Below are 7,573 nucleotides of genomic sequence, written 5' to 3' on the forward strand. Positions count from 1 at the left end.
ATTTGTGTGGCTGGTGTGGCTCAGTTGGTTGAGTGTTGACCCATGAACTGAAAGGTCACAGGCTCGATTCCCGGTCAGGGCACATGCCTGGGTTGTGTGGGCTCAATCCAGTAGGGGACGTGCAGGAGACAGCCAATCAATCAATGTCTCTCTCCTTCTCCCTTCCTCTCTCTGAAATCAATAAAAACATATTTAAAAAATTTTTTGAGCAAATTTGAGGCAAGAAACTTGGGTTTATATGGTTCTTGGAGGTGTGAATGTCAGGAAGTCAACATGTTTGCCTTGCTTCTGCTACCAGCTAGCCGTTAACTGTGCCTTAGTTTCCTCATCGATAAAATAAGGGAGTTGACCACGTGGTTTTGAGGTTCTTTCCAGGTCTGATGTTCTATAGCATTCTTTAGGCACATTCTCTCTGGAGCATGCCTGCACCTTCCCCTTCCCCTCGCCCTCCCCCCAGGCATGATGCCTTTGCCTTTCTCTCTCCTAAACTCCAAGGGCCCTTCTTTTGCTTCTGTCATTTATTTACTGAGCCCACACAGCTCAGCTGGCTCACCTTTTCTACTTCTGTGACTTTCTAAAGAAACTTTCTCTTATAATTAAAAAAAATAAAACCTATAATGGAAAGCAATTACTAATCAACTGCTTTCATGTTGTGATATGTTTTGCCCAAAGAATACAAAACCAGTGACTCTAAAAAGTGACACTGCTTTAGCCCTGGCCAGTGTTGTTCAGTGGTTAGTGAGTCAGCCCACACACCAAAGGATCAGAGTTCAAATCCCGGTCAAGGGCACATACCTGGATTGCAGGTTCAATCCCTGGCCCTGGTCGGGGCGTGTGTGGGAGACAACCAATATGTCTCTCTCACATCAATGTTTCCCTCCATTCTCATTGTCATATTCATTCTCTCTCTCTCTCTCTCTCTCTCTCTCTCTCTCTCTCTCTCTCTCTCCCTTCCCTTCCCTCTCCCCTCTCCTCCCTTTCATTTTCTTCAAAAAATTAATGGGAAAATATCCTTGGGTGAGGATTAACTAAAAAAAAGTGACACTGGTTTTAGTTAGAATTTTAAAATTATCCATCTGTAACCAAAAGTCAGTGCTGTGCTAAAAAAGCATTCACAACTGGGCAACAGCGTTCTTAGAGCAGCTACTCCTGCCCTGTTTTGAAGTTCATAAAGTAACAGTTTAGACTCAAGAGTCTGGTTCCACGAAGTTGCCACAGAGCATTGCACTGTAGTGGACATTTTTACTTCTGTGTCCTTCATTTCTAATTCTTTCCAATGTCTTAACAAAGGCATGTCTACAAATGATTATCTGCTGATACTGTCAGCTGTTCGCCTCATCATTACACATAGATGTGCTCTTTGATCACAAAAGTCACGAGGCATCATGTAGGAGATGTTGCCTTTAGGAAGGGTTTCTATAGACCAGCGGTTCTCAACCTGTGGGTCACGACCCCTTTGGGGGTCGAACGACCCTTTCACAGGGTCGCCTAAGACCATCAGAAAACACATACATAATTTCATATTGTTTTTGTGATTAATCACTATGCTTTAATTATGTTCAATTTGTAGCAATGAAAATACACCCTGCATATCAGATATTTACATTACGATTCATAACAGTAGCAAAATTACAGTTATGAAGTAGCAATGAAAATAATTTTATGGTTGGGGGTCACCACAACATGAGGAACTGTATTAAAGGGTCGCGGCATTAGGAAGACTGCTATAGACTATCGTCCACCACTAGAACTCTGTGATGATGAGGATGTTATCTATCTGTGCTACACAATATGGTCGTTAGTAGCCACCTGAACAGTTAAAAATGTGGCTAGTTCAACTGTGGACCTGAATTTTTAATTTAATGTGTTTTAAATTTTTTTTAGTATATTTTTTAGAGGGAGAGAGAGAAACATCAATGATGAGAGAGAACCATTGATATCCTGCCTCCTGCAACCCGGGCATGTGCCTTGACCAGTAATCGAACCGTGACCTCCTGGTTCATAGGTCGACACTCAACCACTGAGCCACACCAGCCCAGCAATTCAGTGTATTGTTTAAATTTAAATAGCTGCCTGTGGCTAACGGTTGCCATATTGGCCAGTGAAGCTATACACAGCTACTACATACTGTTGAAGCTTTTTACTTTAACATTGAGCATCCATTTTCACCTGTCACTGGGCTGGGTACTTAACAGTACCCTTGTCATTTCTAGATATTGTTCTTCAGTGACTCCTTTTGCCCTCTGCCCATTGATGACACTTTCATCAACATAATAGTCTCCTTTGGAATAAGAAAATAATGAAATGGTATTGAGACCTTTTTCTGCCATCCCTGCATATCAATTCTTACCTTTGCTGGGAAAGGCATTGATCATCAGCCTCTTTGAATCCAGTTCTCTCAGAGGCACACTTTGTTCTGTGAGTTGAAATATTAACTACAGCCCAGAGGGTCTCAACTCAGCCACATTGGAATCTCCCAGTCCTGAGCTCCATTTCAGATTCATTCCCTCAGACTGTCTCTGTGAAGTTTTTTTTTTAATTTTTTAATAAGATTTCCCTAGGAGCTTGTAACGTGTGACAGGATTGAAAACCACTGATCAAGTCCAAACTAGGGACCAGCTAGAGAACAGCTAGAATGCTGGCAGCAGGACACGCTGTCTTCTTGGCACAGAGCAGACCGACGATCCCTGCCATCTTATTGATGCTCTGTTTAACAGCTCATTGGAAAGTACTTAAAGCAGCGGTTCTCAACCTGTGGGTCGCGACCCCTTTGGTGGTCAAATGACCCTTTCACAGGGGTCACCTAAGACCATCCTGCATATCAGATATTTCCATGACGATTCATAACAGTAGCAACATGACAGTTATGAAGTAGCAACGAAAATAATTTTATGGTTGGGTCACAACATGAGGAACTGTATTTAAAGGGCCAGAAGGTTGAGAACCACTGACTTAAAGGCAAGAAGAGACCTTGTCGATTTGGATTTGGGGTAACCAAGCAGCCTTGCTGTTTCCTTCTGTGCAAGAAACTCTGAGCTAAGCTGATGCTACTCGTGTCGTTTGCTGGCATTCCTGTCCAAACAGAATCCGCTAGTCCTCAAACAAAATAAACATGTTAATGATTTCAGCAGTGGGGATGGATACAGCTTGTCCCAGTTCCTTAGCAACCACTAAATATAATAGTGTAATTATTTCTGATGTTAAAGATGATTGTTGTCAGCTTAGCAGTCATTGGAACAGAACTTCCTATATGAAAACTGCTCTCTTCCTGGGCCTTCAATTGGTAACAAAATGGCAGTTAGTGAATAATGCCCCATTATTCAGGCGAGAGAGGCCCTTCAGACACCCTACAATCAAAGAACCTAGGATGAGACATTGAGTGACCATCTCGTCCATAAAACATCTCTGTCCAAATGGGAGAGTTTCAACTATTGCACGCAGAGCCCCACACCCATTGATAAGGCCTTAAAGAAAAGTGTGTGCTGATGCCTCAGGACTTCGGTAGCTCCCCTAGAGCCTTATTGTTCATAGGCCTGGCTAAGGGGTGGCATCGTCAGTCTCCTCCAGTCAGTATTCTCAGTGAGTGGTTTCTAATAGAAAATCTACTTCTAAAAATCTACTTTTCCTCCTTACCTGGTTTGGCTCAGTGGATAGAACGACAGCCTGCGGACTGAAAAGTCCCGGATTTGATTCCAGTCAAGGGCACATGCCTGGGTTGCAGGCTCGATCCCCAGTGGGGGGCGTGCAGGAAGCAGCCAATCAATGATTCTCTCTCATCATTGATGTTTCTATCTCTCTCTCCCTCTCCCTTCCTCTCTGAAATCAATAAAAATATTTTTAAAAAATCTACTTTTCCTATTTTCTCCCACTCTGGGTAAGAGTTGGTCATCTTTGCACTTTGGGAAATTTAGAGCATCCCACCCCAAAGTGAGTACTAAAATAATGTGAAATTATTTAGTAAAATCATCACAAAAATCTATTTAGCAGAATCAGAAACATGCATTGTTCATCAAGAGCTCAGTAAAGTCAAAGGTCAGGAAAGGCCAGAACTGAGAGTCAAGCTACTGAACTGAACTTAGGGTGGAAGGCAAGGATGTGTCCTTTTTATTCATTGCATCCCCAGCACCTACCAGCTCACTCAAATATTTATTGAATGGTGATGACAGGAATGTATGCTAGACCTTAAGTTAAAATGGACTCAGCCCAGCCGGCATGGCTCAGTGGTTGAGTGTCGCCCTATGAACCAGGAGGTCACGGTTCAATTCCCGGTCAGGGCATATGCCAGGGTTGTGGGCTTGATCCCCAGTGTGGGACATGCAGGAGGCAGCCGATCAATGATTTTCTCTCATCATTGATGTTTTCATCTCTCTCTCCCTCCCCATTTCTCTCTGAAACAAATTTTAAAATATATACATATAATGCAGCTCAAAGGTCACCATGCAAAAATAAGTTACTGGAGAAAGGAGCATGGAGTACCTTGCCACTGGATAGCTAGAAATGAATCTTAGCTTAAACTGGCCGTGGTCAGCATCCAAGGACCAAAACCAAAACAAAACCAACCAACCAAACACACAACAGTGACAACAGGCAGGAAACAGATTGTACCTGATAGCCAGAGACTATTTCAGAGCTTGTTTCAGCAGGTACATGTCCTATTATTAAAGACTGAACCCTTTCACTTCTTGTCTTCTTAATGTAGCCAAATATGAATTGGGGATATGTACAGAGAACTGGGGGAGGGAAGCTCCTAAACTTGAAGGTTGATCAGTAGGATTTCTGGACAGATAGGTGGTGATGGTTCAATGAATTCACATGCAGGAAGCACATAATAGGTGCCACTTAATGGACTGAAATGGCAAAGATGTGTTGGCAGTGATGGTAAGCACTTTCCAGAAGCTTTGGTTCTGTGATCATGAGTTAAGGATACAACACTTCCTGTCCTCATGGACCAATTCACATATTCATTTGAGTCAGACATCTTCTGTTACACCTATTCTGTGCTGCTCTTAAGACTCGAGAGAAACATTTAAGCAGATTCATCACAATGTAGGAATACTTCAACGGAAAACATGAATCTCTGTGTTTACGTGAGGGTTACTGCTCCTCAGCTCCGTCGGGACCTGGGAAAAGGCTCAAGGGGTTATGACCAGTGTCTTCAGTCATCACATGGCACACAGAGTATTGTCCCTCTCCCCAAGATGTTCCTATCCTAATCCTCAGAACCTGAGAATATGTTGTATTACATGGCAAGAAGGAATTAATGTTGCTGATGAACTTCAAATAGGGATATGTTCCTGAGTTATCCAGGTAGGCCCAGTGTAATCACAGGGGTCCTTACAAGTAGAGGAGAGAGGCAGAAGTGCCACAGTAATGTGATGTGAAAAATACTGTTCTGGCTACTGATGACTCTGAAAATGGAAGGGGCCATGAGCCAAGGAATGCAGGCAGCTTCTAGAACAGGGGTGGGCAAACTTTTTGACTCGAGGGCCACAATGGGTTCTTAAACTGGACCGGAGGGCCGGAACAAAAGCATGGATGGAGTGTTTGTGTGAACTAATATAAATTCAAAGTAAACATCATTACATAAAAGGGTACGGTCGTAGTTTGCCCACGGCTGGACTAGACTGTTCAGTCAGGTTCAATAAGCAACATTCAGGATTCAGAAAATTTGGTTCACATTAGGCCCATTATTTTAAAACGAGTCCAGTGGGAGCAGAACTTGTCATCACCTATGCTCATGTGTACATCCTACCCTCTTCTCAACTGTACCTGAGCCAATGGTTCTTTTATTTAAAATGAAGAGAAGTTCTCTAAGACAACAAATGTCATGTTCTGAAGTCAAGGAGCCTGCGTGTCAGAGGGGACCACTCCGTGGCTTCCAGATGCGACTCTTTGGACAACATCAGACCATCTGTCTTTGGTGGCCACCAGTGTCAACCCTGTAGGGTTTCCTTCCTTTATCTTTCTCCCTCCAGTTACCATAGCTCTGGAGTATGGAGAGCAAGTCATTGACCTGGAGGAAAACACATACACCGCATTTCAAACGGGCCGGATCCGGCCCGCGGGCCATAGTTTGCCCACGGCTGTTCTAGAAGCTGGAAAATGCAAGAAAACAGATTCTCCCTCTAGAGCCTTCATGTAGGGATGCAGCCCTGCCAACACCTTTATTTTAGCCCAGTAAAGGGCCATTTTGGACTTCTGGCCTCCAGAACTGTAAAACAATAAATCTGTATTGTTTTAAGCCACTAAATAAGAAACTAATACACACCTATTGAACATCTTTCATCTATCCTTAATCCCTGAAACAAGTAGAAAAAGAAAAAACGCTTCAGTTGTGTTAATGTTGATTTGTGGTTAGGCTAGTAAGTGGTATCTTGCCAGCCTCTGTCCAGTGGAACAGGATTCCAGACAAGAAAGACTGGTTATGTCCTCAAGTTATGTAATGAGTCAGGTCCTGCCACAGGCATAGCAGATAACAGGTTTTCTTTGAACCTGGAAATTTTACAGTGATAAGTTCATAACCAGTTGAAAAGGTCCCCGTGGAAAAGGTAACTATCCCCATTCCTTCAGGTATGGATTCATTCATTCTTTGAAAATGGAAGGTTACCTATGAAATATTTTAGGTCTAAACGGTGCTTTTATTAATATAGTACAGCAATCAGGCAAATCAATTCCTTTCCCCACCCCCAAGAAAGAAAATGAAGGTAAGGAGATTAAATGTTGCTTATAGGAAACAATACAAGCCAGCCCTACTCTGAACATTTCTTCTCATGTTTCCCACATTTGGTCAACGCAGCTGATACTCAGCTAATGTGGTGGGTTTTCTAGAATATAAATTATGGCAGTTCACAAGGGCCAAAAGTACAGATCAATTAGTGCCTACAGATATTTATGCCTTTAATAATATTTTCCAATTTTACTGGTCATTTATTGGCTTTTACCTGGTACTTGATGGTTTAAAGAATTTGATCACAAGATATACTTTGGTGCTTATGAACTGTCATACTTGGTTTGAAAAGCATCTCCATGGAAGTCTTTTTTAAATGTAATAGCTCCTACTGAATACCTAGAGAAGAAGTTTAAACATTCAACTTCAGTAGCCCATGGGGACTCTGTGTGTAAACATTCTTGATAGTGTACCCTTTTATCTCGGGTGTTGTATTTATTAACAAAGGCTATTTCTCTTTGGGGCAAATGTCAGAGTTCTTAAACATGAGTTTTGTTATGCCTTACAACTGATTGTTTTGCCCTTGAAAACATCTCTGCGGTATCATAAAAGTTGAGAACAAACCAGTCACTGTGACTCTAAATACAACTTATCAGGAATGTTTTTGATCTGTGAGGCAGAGCCAAGTAATATGATCTGTGAATAACAGGTGTTCTCTTCTTAAATTAATTCTTTTGCTGACTACAGGCCTGGCTTTATTGCTTCTAGACCAGGGGTGGGCAAACTTTTTGACTTGAGGGCCACAATGGGTTCTTAAACTGGACCGGAGGGCCGGAACAAAAGCATGGATGGAGTGTTTGTGTGAACTAATATAAATTCAAAGTAAACATCATTAAATAAAAGGGT

The sequence above is a fragment of the Myotis brandtii genome, unplaced genomic scaffold (genome assembly GCF_000412655.1).
Source record: "Myotis brandtii unplaced genomic scaffold, ASM41265v1 scaffold156, whole genome shotgun sequence".
Lineage (NCBI taxonomy): Eukaryota > Metazoa > Chordata > Mammalia > Chiroptera > Vespertilionidae > Myotis > Myotis brandtii.